The sequence below is a fragment of the Magnolia sinica genome, chromosome 1, assembly GCF_029962835.1.
Source record: "Magnolia sinica isolate HGM2019 chromosome 1, MsV1, whole genome shotgun sequence".
NCBI classification, from domain to species: Eukaryota; Viridiplantae; Streptophyta; class Magnoliopsida; order Magnoliales; family Magnoliaceae; genus Magnolia; species Magnolia sinica.
The window spans coordinates 127,542,020-127,560,951 of record NC_080573.1 but is presented as its reverse complement, the minus strand read 5'-3'; the positions used below and the strand labels follow the sequence as shown (position 1 = coordinate 127,560,951).

Below are 18,932 nucleotides of genomic sequence, written 5' to 3'. Positions count from 1 at the left end.
ACCATCTTTGGTGTGTGTGTTGGGGGACCCAATTTCTCTCTATCTGGATTCCCCGCCTCTCCTCCCAATTTATCTTTTATGTTTCAATGCACTCGGTCCATCAGGTGAGTACCTTTATTTTAACCGTATTTACAATCCAGGTAAAAGCTCTGATGGGCCACACCAATGAAAACCATGTAAAATGGCTCCTAAAACCTCTAAGTTCATACGGTGTGGCCCTTTTGATATTTGGATCAGGTTGTTTTTTTTTTTTTTTTTTTTGGGTACTTTTTACTTCATCTTGGTCAGTTACATTTAATAAACGGTTTCGATGGAAGATACACACCACTTGTGGGACTCATGATCTAAGATGAGCTAGAAAACCCAATGGACAGTAGATGTCATATGGACTTTACGGTGGGCCCAACAAAAGCATGGAGAGATTTAGCTTTGCATGTAGCTCCACTGCGCTACTGTTGGCGGGGTTAGAGTATCAGGCCCATGTCATAAAATTCAGGCCCGCTTTTTCATCATATGTACAACCCAGCTCGAATCTGACCCAATCCCCTGTTACCACTTGCACGGACAATTTTATAATATGAAAGAAACTCTCAAGTACTCACTGAGAAATCTGTGATCAATTGGGCCTATGTTGAACAATGCAGGCTGGGCTTGAATAGAGCTCGGCTTCCTTGACACCCCCAAATAGAGAGACTTCTATCCCATCGAGTGCATGTGAGATCTGTTAGCCATTCATAAATAACAAAATATAAGTATGTTCTAATAGAGAAGTTGATTTTTGTGATTGAACGCCCACCAATAAAAATTTCATGTGGGCCATAAAAGTTCTGCATCAAGCTATTGCTTGTGTTTTCCCTTCATCCAAGTCTATATGACCTAATCAACAGGTTGGATGGCAAATAAACATTATCTAATTTGCACAAAAGGATAGATGTACAAGAACAGGATTATACCCATTTTATAAACGGGCATAAAGAATAGGACTTGAGCCCATCCCAGCTTTTGGAATGGGTGTGGAAATTGGACCCTGTCTCATTTAAATCGGGTTAGTCACTCAAGTCTCATAGGTCCGGGTACCCAATGACAGCCCTACCAACAATAAATACCAGCTCGACAACCACGTGTTTCTCACGGACACAGGAGCCGTGTAGCCCATGCAGCACAAATTTCTCTATCTGTTGCATGCATTTTTTATTTTTTTTCCTTCAATTTCTCCAGCTCATGGTTTAGGATGTGATCTCAAAAGTGAGGAAAAAAAAAAAAAAAAAACTCATGTGGGTCACACCACAAGAAATAGAGGTGACTGAATGCCCATAGTTTAAATGTTATTGGGCCCACCATGAGATTCATACGCCATCCAACTTGTTCAACGTGATTCCTAGTTTCCTTCCATGCTAAAGGGTAGACACAAATATCAACCTGATCCAAAACATTTGTGGGCTTGACAGCCTAATCCCCATGGTTTCTTATGATGTGGCCCACTTGATGTTTTGGATCCGCCTCATTTTTGGGATTGCAGCCTAACATGATCTGGAGAAACTGGGATGAGTGGATGTCACGCGACATCATGGAAGGCCATCCTGATATGGATGTCAATCACATGTTTTAAATAGATACATATGCTTAGATTTATGTGGTCGGGATTCACATACGTGTGGGATTTGCAAAATTCTCTCTCAACAAACGTGATTAAATCTTCTCTCAAATGATATTTTCAGCAACTATGGGATCTCGATTAACTTCCAAAAATCTATTAATTCAAATCTTGAAACAATTCCTAAAAGATCTCTAATAAATATTCTAACAATCCCCATAAAAATTTTTTAAAAATTAAAAAATTAAAAAAAAAAATTTATATAAAAACACACTATTCTAACCATCGGCACCATTCAATGGCCACCGATAACTAAACCATCCTGATATGGATGCCAAACGCATGCTTTAAATAGGAACGTATACTTAGATTTATGTGGCTGGGCTTCACATACGTGTGGGATTTGCAAAATTCTCTCTCAACAAACATGATTAAATCCTCTCTCAAATGATATTTTCAGCAATTATGGGCTTGGCAATCTAATCTTTTGATTAACTTCCAAAAATCTATTAATTCAGATCTTGAAACAATTCCTAATAGATTTCTAATAAATATGGCTGTCAATGGGTACCCGGATCCACAGATACCTAATAGGCCCAACCCAATTTTAAAGGGTCCAAAGTCCAATATTTTGGACCCATAAAGATATCAGGTTAGGTTTAGGTTCACCTTTTGAACCCAATTAAAAATTGGGTCTACTTGAGTATGGGTCAGGTCCATGCCATGGGTCATGGACCCGGTTACTAGTCAGGTCGGGTCTAGGTTGGGTCGACTTAGTTTTAATAGTACAATATATTAAATGATGAAGAGACCCTATGTCAAAGTGGGACGTGTGTGCACAATCTAATCCATCCACCGGGTGGGCTGAACCACATAAATGCTCTTATTTCCTTGAACCCATCTAAAAACCTAGATCCAAAGGCCTGATGGGTACCTAATGGGCACCCAAATTCAATCAGTCTTGGTTTATGTCTTCAAAAATATCCGAAGGCAATGGTAGTGCTATCAATGGGTACTCAAAGTCAAAGGTACCCAATGAACCCAACCTCATTTAAACAAGTTTAGGTTCAATAAATTGGACCCTTTAAGAAATCAGGTTGGGTTCGAATCTAGACCAATTTAAAAAATCCATACTTTTCTTTATTTTATTTCAAGTTTTGGGTTGGTCAATCCAGGTCATCTAGCCCAACCCATGAACCTATGTGGACCGGTAGGGTTCAAGCCAACTTTGACTCATTTTCTTAAACGGCCATTTGTCTAGCCTGAACCCAGCCTGCCACCGAATTAGCTTGGTCTGCACCCACCTCAAAAGCAGGTTGAGTCAATTGACCCGTAGGCGGGACCGAGCTAGGCTAAATCTAGCCTGGGCTTATCAGTTGGTCAAAGTTACAGGCCTAAGCCCAACCTGCTCAAGTTGGAACTCAAAACCCACAAGCCAATTTGGCCTCTTCGTTGCCTAATGCTAGTAAGCAAAGTTCAAAAGGAAATGGTTTCCTTATCTTCATGGATTATTCCATACTTCATCATCTTCATGTTCTTCGATAGCGCCACACTGAGAAAAAAAAAAAAGAAAAAGAAAGAAAGAGTTATGTAATACAAAGAGCATACGTTGGTTACTTAGCATGTACTGATATAGAGAACTGCATCAACAAAGAAAATAGATGCGCTCATCATTGTGCTTTGACTCATCAACTCCAACTAAATCAGTTCGTCCTTATTCCAATCAAGACTTGGGATGAGTCTCATGCAACTTGGGGGAGTAATCAATCCTTGGTCTCCATCCCTCATCAATCAAAAGTAAAAAAATCATGTTTAGTAGCAAAAATGAACCTATGTTGCTATCATTCCCGCAGATGAAAGTGCCGCAATGTTTATTTTTCAATTGACCATTGACATATTCTTCAGTTTGCTCATATATCCATCCAGACAAGCTTAGAATACCCGGACAATGATAAAACCCATGCCAAGAGCCCAACTCTTTTTGTTAATGATCGTGCCTAAGTTTTTAAAGAAAAGGAAAGGAGATATGTCATGACCTGTTCAAATTTATCTATGGGACCAAGACCCATTAAAATTGTGCCAGGGCCAACAAGTATCCGAACCCACGAGTCCAGGAACCCATTAACATCCCTAATGCAGGATGACCCAAAAATCTCTTCGATTTAATGTATCAATCCTGTGTGAAGATTTTATTTGTCATCTATCTACCATATAAGGTGAGAAACATCGTATAGATGGTTTGAGTTATTCAAAGTCAACCCAAATTCAAAAGCCTAAACTCTCAAACATGTTTTAAAAATAGGCAATTGGGATCATTGATCAGCTACATCGCCCCATCTCAATCCCCTCTACAAAAAGGAACCTCAATACCACTTTCGCGTGCAACAGGATTAGGTGCAATTCTACATCTCAGTGTTTTTTTGGGTGATCTTTTGTATGTACAGTGAACTTACCACATGATGGACAGATCCGTCGCCAACCTAAAAAGCCAGACACGCAATAGGTTTCAAGAAAATCTAGCCTTATAAACCACCATCAAAGAATAGAAACTCAGTAATGGAACCCCCCTTTAGCAAGCAATAAACTATGATGCCAAAATATTGCACTCATTGATGAGTTGGAACAGTTTTGCAGCCTTGAGATCCAACATCCCTGAGATAAAAACAAACCACTAAATATAATAAAATAGTAATAGAAACACAACAGCCACCTATATACGCTTGCCATTTCTTTCATGAAATGTTGCCAACATATTTGGCCAAGGCAATCTTCACAGTTGGACCCATCTTATGGACAGAGCCTGGATCTCGCATCCATGTACCAAAGCATCATGACCAAAGATCAGAGTCATCTCACCCTTGAAAAGTTCAACATACCTAATTTGCACAAAAAGATAGATGTACAACAGAAGCATATCTATAAGACAATCTTTTATATTAACCTACCATAGCTTGTGTGTGTACCTTTATAGAAAAAAAAAAAAAAAACAGAGAGAGAGAGAAAAGGATGGTGCAATTTGAAAAAGAGAGCACAAAACTCCCACAGAACTATGCAACTCTACATAAGCCCAAATAAAACAATCAGGCCACAGACAAGATAATAGCATCTTAGAGATACCAAGAAAAGAATAAGAAGACATAAAGTTGGGTTGCAAAACCACATATGGCGGTCATCTGTTTCTCTAGAAAAAAAAAATGGGAGTTCCAAAATTGCCCCCATTAATGGTAATTGCTTCAGTGAAATCCCTACCATATTCTTACTAAAACATCAACAACAAATGACAACCTAAAAAAAAATCAATTAGCCAAAACAACACCCATATAAAAAACTACCAAATCTTCCTAAAAAAGTCTTAGGAACCAACTCAGATGCTAGTAAAAGATGACCTCCCAAAAGCCAATCTTAGAAATGTTCAAGGAACCAACTCAAATGCCAGCAAGGGTGACCTCCCAATGGTCATTCTTAGATATGTGGATCCACAGTCTTGAAAAGGAAACACATTTTTGAGAAGACCCAGTTCAGTGTAAAGGAAAAAAATTTGACATATATAACTTGGCATGGAATATAAAAAAATAAACATAAAAATTAAAAGCTATTTCACTCTTGAGGAAAGTGACACCAACCTTCTCAATTTGAAGCTCCTATTGAACTCTACAAGTCTATATCAAACAATCCAAGATGAACAAACTGATTTGAGGGATATCAGAATAACGGAAATTAAAAGTCAAAGATTACATTGAACCATGAAAGAAAAAGCTAACACGATTGCTGTGGTCTACTCCACCCGACTCCATGAAAGAACAAAAATTAGTAATTGCTCGAGCAAAATTTTTTGAATACCATTAAGAAATCAAATCTAAATGATGAAAGATTTAGAAAGACCAACTCTGGCAAGAGGTCCCTAAGAAACTATCCCCTATATAGTATGGAAGTTGGCATCAATGTTTTAAATATCGATGATATCGGCCGATATATGTCATGATATATATCTTGTATTCAACCTGTGCGATATGAAATACACAGGTAGTGCCGATATATCCCTCATGTTCGATCTGGTGAGCATTTTCAATTTTTGATCCCCCTTTTTTTTTTTTTTTGAAATTATGTTAAATCAGTGTCAAATGGTTATAAATCCATCGGTTCTTCATGTTTTGCATGAAAAATCGGGGAGGTGGAGTTTTGATTTCGATATCCATTGGTTCTTCATGTTCTCCATGTGTTTTTTCAAAATTTTCCTTCAACCAGCTGTCAATTGAGACTAACTTCGAAGTATTTAGGAGTATTTGATGAAATGATCATCACATACACTCTACTTTCAAATTTTGAGTGTAGGTGGTCCAATTTAGGGAAATTTCAAAATTTTCGCAATTTCTCCCAAATTGCTTGCAATGTCGCACTCCAAACATGAAATCAAGCATGTATGACGGCTGATCCATTTATTTGTTAAATCCTTATCAATTTTTAAAAAATAAAAATCATTTTTAATAAAATATATATATTTTTTCTAAATTTCCCTTCAACTAGATGTCAATTAAGACTAATTTCAAAGCATTTATGAGCGTTTGATGAAATGACCATCACAAACACTCTAAATATTATGCATTCAATTTGAATGTAGTTGCATTAGTTTAATTAGACAACACATAGCTTAGGACCCTATACAAAGGAAACCTGTCATATGCACTTCTTTTTTTAGATTTTATGATTTAAAAGTGTGTATTAGGGCTTTTTTTTTTTTTTTTTTAACAATCACTGAAGTTTCATTGAAAAATTCAACCATTTCCCCATTGTTTCCCCAAGTTTCCCAAAAAGTGCAATAAATTACCTTATACAAACGATACATCCCGTTTGATAACTGATATGTATCTCTATCGTAAGGATGCAATACATAATACAATACTCATATTTCGAACACTGGTTGGCATTAGGCTGGGATGAAGCTTTTACAACTAGCAATAGAACACAAACATGGAGACAACCACAACACAAAATTAAAGGATACAAATTTGTGCTCATTGATGGATAAAGCAAACAAGTTACCAAATTGTATGGGTCAATGGATCGGCCAACTGGATGGCTATTAGATAATGCGGGTATGGTATCAACTTCCTATCATGGCAGTTTTTATAAAGTAACTATCAATGAAAATCTAAAAAATAAAATGGGGTGGAAGTTTTATTTGATGGTATAACAGGCCATTTGTTGTAATCCTTGAAAAAAAAAAAAAAGGCCATTCATTGGTAAGAAAGTTCTGTATGGCAACATCAACTTGACATGTTGAAAGTCGACCAAATAGGCCTAATCAAATACAAATCAAGAATAATTTGGTGGATTGAAGCCCTTTACATTACAATTTCTGACCGGAATTCAATGAATAGAAACAAATTTTGGAAAATATCAAAAGAAGGGATAAACTGTCACTTTTCAATTTTCTTTCTTTCTGTTGTAATTATATGCGCGCAGGCCCTAAGCCAGCAGATAAAACTCACCAAGAAAACTCAATGGAAGCATCACACAATCATACACAAATCACATTTGTAGGGAACCCCTTCAAGACTATATAACACATTGTTACCAATAAATAGAGACAACCAACATACATGTAGAAGCGAGCTGATCAAAATCTCTCGCAACCAACAATTATAAATGAACCCATTAAAACTCTCACATTTCCTCTTTCAATGAAAATCCATATGAGATCAAAACAAATAAAGCAAGAGGATGGAAAAAGAAACCCCCTCCTATAAGTACTCCCAAAATCTTCAAAGCATTGAAAAGAATAAGGAAAAAAGAAAAAAGAAAAAAGAAAAAAAAAGATATGATTTGTCTAGATGCCTCCGAAACTAAAGAACCAAAAGATACACACTGCAAGTGCCAACCCCAGATTTCTCAGTTCCAAAGAAAAATTCAGTAAGTTTTTATCAGTAAGAGACCCAAATAAGCGTACAACTAATCATAATAATTGCAGAAAATGGAAGGAGAACAAAAGTTAGAATCCAGACAAACAATCTGTTGATCTAGCATTTGATAGATTTTGACCACCTACTTCTCTGGAACCTTAGAAAAAAAAAGAGAGTAGATCTTGGCCATCTATTTCTTTGAAATGAAGAATGAAACAAAGTAAACATGCATGGCATTGTAATTTTCTTAAACTATAGCAGTTTGTATCAGATTGAGGAAATCAATTCTATTTTTCATATACATTTTGCAGCAGTTAAATACACATATGGGATAACAAACACTTGTTTGAGATCCTAAAATATAGAGCAGTTTGAAACTGTTTTCCTAACTCTAAGGAACAACTATTTTGAATGAATCCAAAATAGAGAAACTAACGAGCTATTACAATCTGTACAATTATTTTCAATGAATTCAAAAATAGAGAAACTAAGGGGCTGTTACAATCCTATGACTTATGATATGCCCCCTCAAGATGGATCTCGAGATAGAAGTCCAATCTTGGATTTGAGATCAAGAAAGCGGGAACGGTGAAGAGGCTTGGTGAGTACATCAGCAAGTTGATCTGCTGAAGATACATGAGCAACACGAAGGACACCATTTTGTACTTGGTCCCTGATGAAGTGAAAATCGATGGCAACATGTTTCATTCTGGAGTGAAACACGGGATTGGAGCAGAGTTGGGTAGCACCAACATTGTCACAGTATAAGACGGGACAGCAAGGTAGTTGAACACCAAGATCAGTTAGGAGATAACAAAGCCAGTTGAGCTCAGTAGCTGCATTAGCTACTGACCTGTATTCAGCTTCAGTGGAAGATCTTGCAACAGTTTTCTGCTTCTTAGAACTCCAGGAGACTAGATTGCGACCAAGATAGATGACATAAGCACTGGTAGATGAAAAATCATCCTTGTCACCTGCCCAATCTGCGTCTGAATAGGCGTGTAAGTTGAGTGTTGAGTCACGATGAAGATGATTTGAAAAGGCATATAGATGCAATGGGGACTGGCAATGTATTTGGAGGCCTTCATTAATAGTTCCACACAGATAGCGTAATAGACGTTTAACAAAGCTCCAATGGTCAGTTGTCGGAGTATGCATGTACTGAGAGAGCTTGTTAACCGCAAATGCAAGGTCTGGTCTTGTAATCAAGAGATATTGAAGGCTGCCAACAACTGTCCTATACTCTGTGGGATCAGACAAAGGAGAGCCCGATTTTAACATCAGAGGTGGGCTAGTTGGAATGGGAGTTAGCACGGGTTTGGCATCAGTCATATGAGTTCGAGCCAAAATATCCAGAATGTAACACCTTTGAGACAGTAAAATACCTTACTGATTTAGGACTACCTCCACACCGAAGAAATAAGATAGCTGTCCAAGATCCTTAATTAAAAACCGATGAGCAAGAACATCAACAAAGGAGTCGATCATCTTAGTGTTGTCACCAGTGATTATTAAGTCATCCACATATACAAGTATATACATAATATGTCCAGCAGTAGTAAGAACAAATAGTGAGGTATCTGCATGAGAATTCTTGAAGCCAGAGTGAAGAAGGAAAGTGAGAAGTTCATGATACCATGCTCTAGGTGCTTGTTTGAGGCCATAGATTGCCTTTCGAAGTTTGCAGACATAAGATGGATGATCTTGATCAACAAAACCTCATGGTTGTTGCATGTAGACATTCTCAGAGAGGTGTCCTTGGAGAAAGGCGCTGACATCAAGTTGGCATAAGGACCAACCCCGAGAGACAGCAAGGCTGAGGACAACACGAACTGTGGTCGGTTTTACAACAGGGCTGAACGTGTCTAGGTAATCGACTCTTGGTCTTTGATGAAATCCTTTTGCAACCAAACGTGCTTTGAACCTATCAATAGAGTCATCAGAGTTACGTTTAATTCTAAAAATCCATTTGCACCCAACTATATTCTGTGTAGAATCAGGTGGAACAAGTTCCCATATTCCATTTCTAACTAAAGCATCACACTCATCAGACATGGCTTGATGCCACTTTGGATCTATAAGGGATTTAGTCACGGTTGTTGGTTCAAGGTCGTTGGATTTTGAGATTTGGGTATGAAGGTTCATCTTAGTTATTGGTTTATGAATGTGGTTCTTGGCTCGGGTGGTCATTGAGTGAGTTGGAAGGGGATGAGTTTCGGTTGGGAAAGGAGGAGGTGACGTTGGGATATGTAGTGGTGGGGTTGGATTGGTTGAGGATGTCAAGGAAGGTGAGTTTGGGTGGGTGGGTTGGGTTGTGTTGGTGGAAGGAACTTGTTCTGGAGGGTGTGTTGGAGTTGCACATAGAGGTTGCTAAGGGACGATGACTTCAGATGGCATAGTAAGTGGGCTAGGAAGAGGGTGAGATAACTCTAATTGGTGCAGGAATCCAAGTGGCAATGATGTTGGGATGAGGACTAGAGGACGGACCAGATAATGAAGAGTAGGGAAACTGAGATTCAACAAATTGGACATGTCTGGAGACATAGAGTCTTGAGGTTGAAGGGTCAAGGCAGTAGTATACACTTTGAGTGAGAGAGTACACAAGGAAAACACATGGCTTGGACCGTGATTCAAGTTTGTGTGATGTGTAAGGTCTGAGCCAAGGGTAACATAAGCAGCCAAAGACCCTTAATTTCGAGTAATTTGGTGCTGTCAGAAATATTTTGTGGTAGGTAAGGAGAGATTTAAAGTGGGAGTGGGCATTCTATTGATGAGGTAGACGGCTGTGGCAAAGGCATAAGTCCAGTAGGAGAGGGGTAAAGAAGCATGAGTGAGGAGGGCAAGGCCTGTTTCGACTATATGAAGGTGCCTTCTTTCGGAGTGACCATTGTGTTCAAGTGTGTGAGGTGGAGTGGTGAGATGAGAGATACCATTGGTTGAAAGAAAATTAGCTAGGGAGATGTACTCACCACCATTGTCAGAGTAGAGGGTTTTGATGGTTGAATTGAAGTGTTTTTCTACAATGGCTTTGAATCTTATAAAGACTTCTTTGACATCAGATTTGTGTTTGAGTGGGTAAAACCATATATATTTAGTGAAGTGATCAATGAAGATTACAAAATATTTAAAGCCATTATATGAGAAAATTGGAGAGGTCCAGACATCTGAAAATATGATTTCAAGAGGTTTAGTAGAGACAATTGTAGAGTTGGAGAAAGACAATTTGTGGCTTTTATTGCAAAGACAAGCATTACATGAGAAATCAGGAGATAAAGAGGAAGATAAGCCTAAATGATTGCTAGAAACAATATGTTTGAGAATTGGAAAAGCAGGATGTCCTAATCTATGGTGCCAGTCGAAGGAAGTGGTCGTTATTGTGGAGAAGGCAATCAGAGGGGAGGAGGTTGGCCACTCATAGACACCATCTTTAGTTCATCCTTTCAGCAGTGTTGCCCCGATTCAAAGTTCCTTCACAAGAAAAGTGGATGGTAAGAACTCTATGGAAACATTGTTAGAATGGCAAAATTGTGATATAGAGATTAGGTTTTTTTTTCATAGATGGAACACAGAGAACATTGTTTAATGTAAAGGTATTGTGAGGAGTTTTGAGAAAGGTGGAACCAGTGTGGGTGATGGGCAGATTGGAGCCATCTTTGATCATGATGTCATCAGTGCCAATGTATGAAGCATGCAGGGAGAGGTTGCTCAGATCAAATGTGACATGGTGTGATACACCGCTGTCCAAAAGCTTGTGGCTGTCATAGTGTGCCTTGTTGGGAAGAACTGGATGTGGGGGAAGTGTGAACTGGTACGAGGCGAAATGAAGGACACCGTTTGGCAGTGTGACCCTGAATCCCGAAAATTTGGTAGTGACCAAGGTATGGTCTGGGAGGAGGACGAGGGCCCTGTGATGAATGGGGTCCTGCATTGGTTGCAGCAGGTGGGCGGTTGGTTGAGTTGAAGGATGGGCGCCAGTTGGTGGTGGTAGTGCTTTGTGGTTGAGAAGGACGCTAGCTTTTGCTGTTGGTTCGGTATGTGGGATTTGCAGTAGCTGGAAAATGGTGTGGCTCGGGTGGGATTGTTTGAAGAGAGGCTTCAAAATTGAGGAGTTTTTTGTGAAGTTCTTCAAAGGTGATAGAGGTATCTCTTGCTTGGACAGCGCGGACTAATTCTTTGTAATCATCACCGAGACCATCTAGGATTTTGTCTGTGATTTCTTCTTCATCAATTGAGGCTCCAAGAAAAGCAAGATCATCTGCTCGAGTTTTGATGGTTTGCATAAACTCACTGATGCCAAGGGAGCCTTTGGTGGTGTTTTTGAGTTGGTTTTTGATTTGTTTGATGTGGCCATGAGAGGGCTTAGCATAGGTGTTGGCTAGAATTGTTTAGGCTTGTCTAGAGGTTTTGGCTTGAGCTATGAAGGGAATAATGGTGGGTGAGATGGAGCCAATGACAGCGTTGAGGATCAGTTGGTCCTGTCTGCTCCATAGAATGTAACTGGGATTGGGTCTGGTTGTGTTGGATTGTGTCAAGGTGGTTGGTGGACATGGTTTGAAGCCATCAATATAGCCAAGAAGGTCATAGTCAATGAAGAGTGTTTAGAACTGCAGTTTCCAGGAGAGGTAATTGGTAGAGGTGAGTTTGAGAGGAGCTTGAGCAGCAATGTTGATGCTGATGAGAGTTTGGTGTGGTGCATTGGTGTTGAGGATGGTTGTAGGGTCAGATTCGGTAGCCATGAGTGCTAAAGAACAAGGGAAGAGAAAAAAAAAATTGGATCGGCTTATACTACTTGTGGTTGCTTTGATACCATATCAGATTGAGGAAATCAATTTTATTTTTCATATACATTTTGTAGCAGTTAAATACACATATGGGATAACAAACACTTGTTTGAGATCCTAAAATATAGAGCAGTTTGAAACTGTTTTCCTAACTCTAAGGAACAACTATTTTGAATGAATCCAAAATAGAGAAACTAACGGGCTGTTACAATTTGTACAACTATTTTGAATGAATTCAAAAATAGAGAAACTAAGGGGCTGTTACAATCTGTTACAATCCTATGACTTATGATTGTTTGTTGAATGATCCACAGAGCAACTCCAATACAGGAATACCTTATTACATGAATATGAGAATGATACTTCAAGAGCCAACACTGGATTTCTCAATTCTAAACTCCTAAAAGCTCAGCATGTCTGTATCAGAAAGAGACCCAAACAAATATCGAGCTAATCACAATAATTGAAGCAAATGGAAGGAGAATGAAAGTTGAAAATCTATAGAAACAATCTGTCAATCTAGCATTTGATTGATTATGACCACCACCTACTTCTCTAGAACCTTAGAAAATGAAAAACAAAAAAAGAGTAGATCTTGACCATCTATTTCTCTGAAACCAAGAAAGGAAGAAAGTAGACATACATGGCACTATACTTTTGTTAAACCATAATACTTCGTTGAATGATCCACAAAAAGCAACTCCAGCACAGGGATATCCTAATACATGAATATGAGAATGATGAGCCAACACCGAATTTCTCAATTCCGAACTCCTAAAAATTCAGCATGTCTGTATTTGCAAGAGACCCAAATAAACATCCAACTAATCACAATAATTGCAGAAAATGGAAGGAGAATGAAAGTTGAGAATTTAGACAAACAATCCACCAATCCAGCATCTGATAGATTATGACCACCTACTTCTCTAGAACCTTAGAAATAAAAATAAAAAATAGAAAAGAGTAGATCTTGACAATCAAATTCTCTGAAACCAAGAAAGAAACAAAGTAGACATGCATGGCATGGAAATTTTCTTAAACCATAATACTTTGTTGAATGATCCGCAAAGAGCTACTCCAGAACAGGGATACCCTAATACATAATATCAATAAATCATCATGTCCCACAAGTTGTTGGCTCCATGAACTTCCCTAAAGCATGTCAATCACTACTTATTTGGAAGGATTTTCTTGGATAAGGCCTATACAGAAAGTCACGCCCTGAAACTGAAGAACTTAAAATATGAAAGTTGCCCTAGAAAAGAAAGATGATACTTTGGGAGCATACACTGATCTTCTCGTGTATTAACTCTCAAAACTCAGCAAATCTGCAGCAGCCAAAAACCAAATAAACATCTAGCCATTCACAGCAACAACAATTGCAGCAAATGGGTGAGAGTAAATTTTGAGAATCAAGACCAAGACCCTGCCAACTAGCATGGATAGATCATGACCGTCTAATTCTATGAAAACATCAAGGACCAAAATTAGCCTGCTTCTAGAAGCTTAGAAAATCTAAATAAATAAATAAATAAAATACCTAGCTATTTGGAAGTTGGCATCTTCCACTTGCTTGGATAAAGCTCTTGTAGTGCAATACCATTTGCAACCTGAAAATCCAAAGAATCAAAGAAAATACAATGTAATGGACCTCCCACTTGAAGTGAACCTTGTTCCCAGTCAATTGCACATAATGAAGCTTTTAAGCATCATCGAACACCTCAGCCTTCCTAAATCATTAACGGGTTTAGGTCCCCTTCTCTGGACCTATTGAGATTTTGAATTCAGTTCAGGTCTCACTTTCGGACCTGGATAAGCATCAGGTCTAGTTGACTTTGGTTGGGGTCTATCAGGTCCATGTGATGGACACATGGACTGGGGACCTCGGTTTGGGTTGGGTCCACTTAGTTTTAACAGTACAATTTATCACCATGCAAAGTGCCAAAGTGGCACATATGTGTACTATCTAATCCAAGCCTGAAGGAGCCAAACCCGGCAAGATCCAAACCTAGTTAGCTTGAGTACGGCTACTATAGGAGCAAACTTGAACCCGACCCTTGAACAACCTACTTAGTTCCTTACTACACCAAAACATGTTCTGCTACATACGTACAAACATGAGTAGAAACATGCCAAACTCGCTCTTTTGGTCTCAGGTCCAGAGCTAAACGGGCTTTGACCAGACCTGTAAATATAGAGGATTGTGAAAATGGGCCTAATTTTGAAGCCCCTTTGATAAATGGGTTAAAGTTTTTTATTGAGACCAGAACCAAGAACGAAGACCGACTGGTTTATCTGATCTTACTAAACAGTTTGGCATGGGCCTAGCTAAGCTCAGGATGAGCTAGACTGCCCATACCCCATCCTCTAAAACTTGTACAAGATGGCTCATGATGGCTAGTGTTAGCACACATGATGTGGGTCTCTTTATCAATGTACAAACAAGAAAGGATGTAAGAAAACCAATGAAAATGTTGTTTTCTTATACAAATTACTTCATATGGTTATCGCTGGGTCCAACCCCACTGCCTGCCATGATATATAACCACAAAAAATTTGGTTTGGACCGGGACGACTCGAGGGGCACCTCGTACCTGACTCATATAAGAATCCAATTGGAGTTTTGGACCTAGACCCAACCCATTAAAAATTTAGGTCTGGTCTAGATTAGGTCAAACTCGAAATCATAAGCAACCGGTCCATTAATTCAATGGGTCAATCCTGGCCCTTTGACCCAAATCTTACTTGTTTACAACATAGGTCATGTTAGGGTCGGTAGAGCTCTCAATGGTACCCGAAGCCAGGGGTACCCGATGAATTTGACCCACAAACTCGACCTAATTTTAATGCATTCGGGTCCAATAAATTGGACCTGTTGAGAAATCAGGTCAGGGGTCTCTAGACAATGGATTTATCCATACTTTTCTCCTTTATTTTGTTTCAGGTTTCGAGTCGGGTCAAGCCCATGCCTTAATTACCAATGATATTAATACTGCAGAGCATACAAGCATGTAAATATGAAAATGACAAAAACAACTATTAGCATTATAATCAAATAGCAATGACAGCCATTTCAATGATGTGAAGCTAGGGACTAACATCTGTAATCAGATGCTTGAGTTACTTTAAAAAAAAAAAATTACACACGCACACACACCACCACACACTCACGCCATGGTGGGATTTCACCACCTATGGGTACTCAAACCCTCAACCAGGTGTTGAAACTCCTAAGAGTCCACCACCGGAGTAAGAGTAAGGACCCGATGCTTGAGTTACTTATCAAAGGACGGCGAATACACATTTAAGCTGGTCATTCAGATCAAGTAATGCAGTTTTTAAGCATATCATTGAACACCTCAAGAGAAATCAATTACAAGATGGAGAAACCCCTAATTGCTAGAGTCATATATGACAGTTTTGATCAGGTCGAAGTTGAACCAAAAGCGGCCAGCCCATTAATTTAATGGGTCAATACTGGCTCTTTGACCCAAATCCGACCCGTTTATCACATGGTTGCATTAGGGTCGGTAGGGCTGTCGATTAGACCTGAAGCTAGGGGTGCCCAATGAATCTGACCAACAACACAACCTAATTTTAATGAATTTAGGTCCAATAAATTGGATCCGTTGAGAAATCAGGTCGAATTCGGGTCTAGAAAATGTACTTATCCATACTTTTCTTCTTTATTTTGTTGTGGCTTTCATGTCGGGTCAAGCGGATCACCTGGCACAACCCCCATTAATAATCCATGTGCAATAGCAATCATTCATGTATGTAAATGCAAACTTCATGGATCTGCATTTTTTTTTATTAGTAGGTGTGGGGACAACTATGGTGTTCATATGACATCTCGCCAATCTAGAACATTGTCCCACCATTAAAAGGGGATGCCCAAAAAATAGGTCAACCAACAGTCAGGTAGAGCACACTGTAGAAAACCATAAACAACTACATTTTCATGGTGGGACGAACATGCATATTCATGTGGAGCATCCCATTTTCTTAGTGGGACGACCTTGCATATGGCATCTCATTTTCACGGTGCCACAACCTTGCTGGACAGGTAGGATGTCATACATACACCATAGTGGGCTTCACATGTTGGCAACTTGGGCATACAACTAGTCAAGTGTGTGTGTCCTTGTGCATCGAAAAAAAGCATATCTAAGTCGATGATTATTTCCACAAGGCTGATTAGAATTCAAGGGTAGGAGGTGGACAAGGAGATGGAGCAGCTAGGAAGCTTGGTTTTTGAATGTTTCACGCTTTTTTCATCGGAATGAGTTGCTCATTGGTTTTGTCAACTGAAATAAACAAGTAATGGAGGGGATTCAAGGCCATGCCTTAATTTACCAAAAATATTCAAAACGGTAAAGCATACAAGCATGAATATATGAAAATGGCTAAAGAAATCATTTAAGAATGCAACTTTTAATCACATGAAGCATGGTTTAACATTTGTAAGCAGATATTTTAGTTTCTTATCTAAGGCCGGAGAAAACATTTAAGTTGGTTATTCAGTTTCAGTAATATGCAGCTTTTAAGCATCATGAACACCTTAAGTAAAACCAATTATAGAAAGAAGAAACCCCTAATTGCTAGAGTCATAAGTGATCAATGTTGGAACCACACCAGTAAGGATGTTCTTTTTTTTTTTCACAAATGATTAAGCCTTCTTAAATCATCAACCGGTTCAATCACATGAATGGTTTGGAAGATCGAATAGGGCTCAATCAAACGAATGGTTTGGATCAATGAAAATCAGCCCAAATATATATAATGATTGGTTTAGATCATTGAAAATCAACCCAAATATATCAATAACACGATGGATCACTACAAAGTGGACTGGTAACAAAGCAGGGTCAGATCAGCCTTCAAATATCACTTCGCTAGGATCGATGAAAACTACCCAAATCATATGAATGCCTTGGAAGATCGAATAGGGCTCAATCAGACGAATGGTTTGGATCAATGAAAATCAGCCCAAATATATATGATTAGTTTAGATCATAGAAAATCAACCCAAATTTATCATCAATTGGATTACTAAACCATCAGCCTTCGAATATAACATGGATTGAATCAACGAAATGGCCCGAAACAAATGAAGTGTTAGGAACAATAAAAAATAGGTCAACTCATATTAATGCCCTGGAAGATCGAATAGGGTTCAATCAAACGAATGGTTTGAATCAATGAAAATTAGCCCAAATAGATATATGATTAGTTTAAACCAATTAAAATCTACCCAAATATATCATCAATTGGATTACAAAACATTAGCTTTCGAATGTAACTTGGCTTGAATCAACAAAATGGCACGAGGTATATGAAGGGTTTGGATCAGTAAACATAGCCCAAATCATATGAATGGTTTGGAAGATCGAATAAGACTCAATCATACGAATGTTTTGGATCAATGAAAATCAGCCCATAAAAATATAATGATTGGTTTACATCATTGAAAATCAACCCAAATATATCAACAATACGATGAATCACTACAAAGTAGACTGGTAACAAAGCAGGGTTAGATAAGCCTTTAAATATCTGTTCACTAGGAACAATGAAAACTATCCAAATCATATGAATGCCTTGGAAGATAAAATAGGGCTCACTCTGACGAATGGTTTGGATCAATGAAAATCAAACAAATGGTTTCGATCAATGAAAATCATCCCATATATATATATATATATATATATATATATATATATATATATATATATATATATATATTAGTCTAGATTGTGGAAAATCAACCCAAACTTATCATCAATTGGATTACTAAACCATTAGCCTTCCAATATGACATGCATTGGATCAATGAAATGGCCCGAAACATATGATGTGTTTGGATCAATAAAAATAGGCCAAAGCATACGAATGTCGTGGAAAGATCGAATAGGCCTCAATCAAATGAATGGTTTGGATCAATGAAAGTCAGCCCAAATAGAAAAATGATTAGTTTAAATGGATTAAAATCTACCCAAATATCTCATCGATTGGATTATTAAACATTACCGTTCGAATATAACTTGGATTGAATCAACGAAATGGCCTGAAGTATACAAAGGGTTTGGATCAAAAGAAATAGCCCAAATCATATATTAATGGTTTGGAAGATTGAATAGGGCTCAATCATTTGAATGGTTTAGATCAATGAAAATCAGCCCAAATATATATAACGATTGGTTTAGATCATTGAAAATCAACCCAAATATATCAACAGTACGATGGATCGCTACAAAGTGGACTAGTAACAAAGCAGGCTTAGATCAGCCTTCAAATATCACTTTGCTAGGATCGATGAAAACTACCCAAATCATATGAATGCCTTTTAAGATCGAATAGGGCGAATGGTTTGGAACAATGAAAATCAACCCAAATATATAAGATTAGTTTAGATCATAGAAAATCAACCCAAATTTATCATCAATTGGATTACTAAACCATCAGCATTCGAATATGAAAAGGATTGGATCAACGAAATGGCTCGAAACATATGAAGTGTTTAGATCAATAAAAATAGGCCAAATCTTATGAATGTCGTGGAATATTGAATAGCCCTCAATCAAACGAATGGTTTGGATTAATGAAAGTCAACCTAGATAGATATATGATTAGTTTAAACTAATTAAAAATCAACCC

General features: G+C 38.2%; 1 long non-coding RNA gene across 2 annotated transcripts in view; it reads right to left on the bottom strand.

Moving 5' to 3' along the window:
• Positions 1–238: 238 nt before the first annotated feature.
• The window catches only part of LOC131258016 (uncharacterized), a 70,749-nt gene continuing 52,055 nt past the window's right edge, over positions 239–18,932 (bottom strand). The window contains exons 3-4 of one of the 2 annotated variants that reach the window (XR_009177770.1): positions 3,114–3,146; positions 239–721 (exon numbers count right to left, since the gene is read on the bottom strand). This is a non-coding gene — a long non-coding RNA (uncharacterized LOC131258016). Of the gene's footprint in view, positions 722–3,113; positions 3,147–12,568; positions 13,886–18,932 lie in introns of those variants that run through there. The other variant, XR_009177772.1, reaches the window with a different exon arrangement.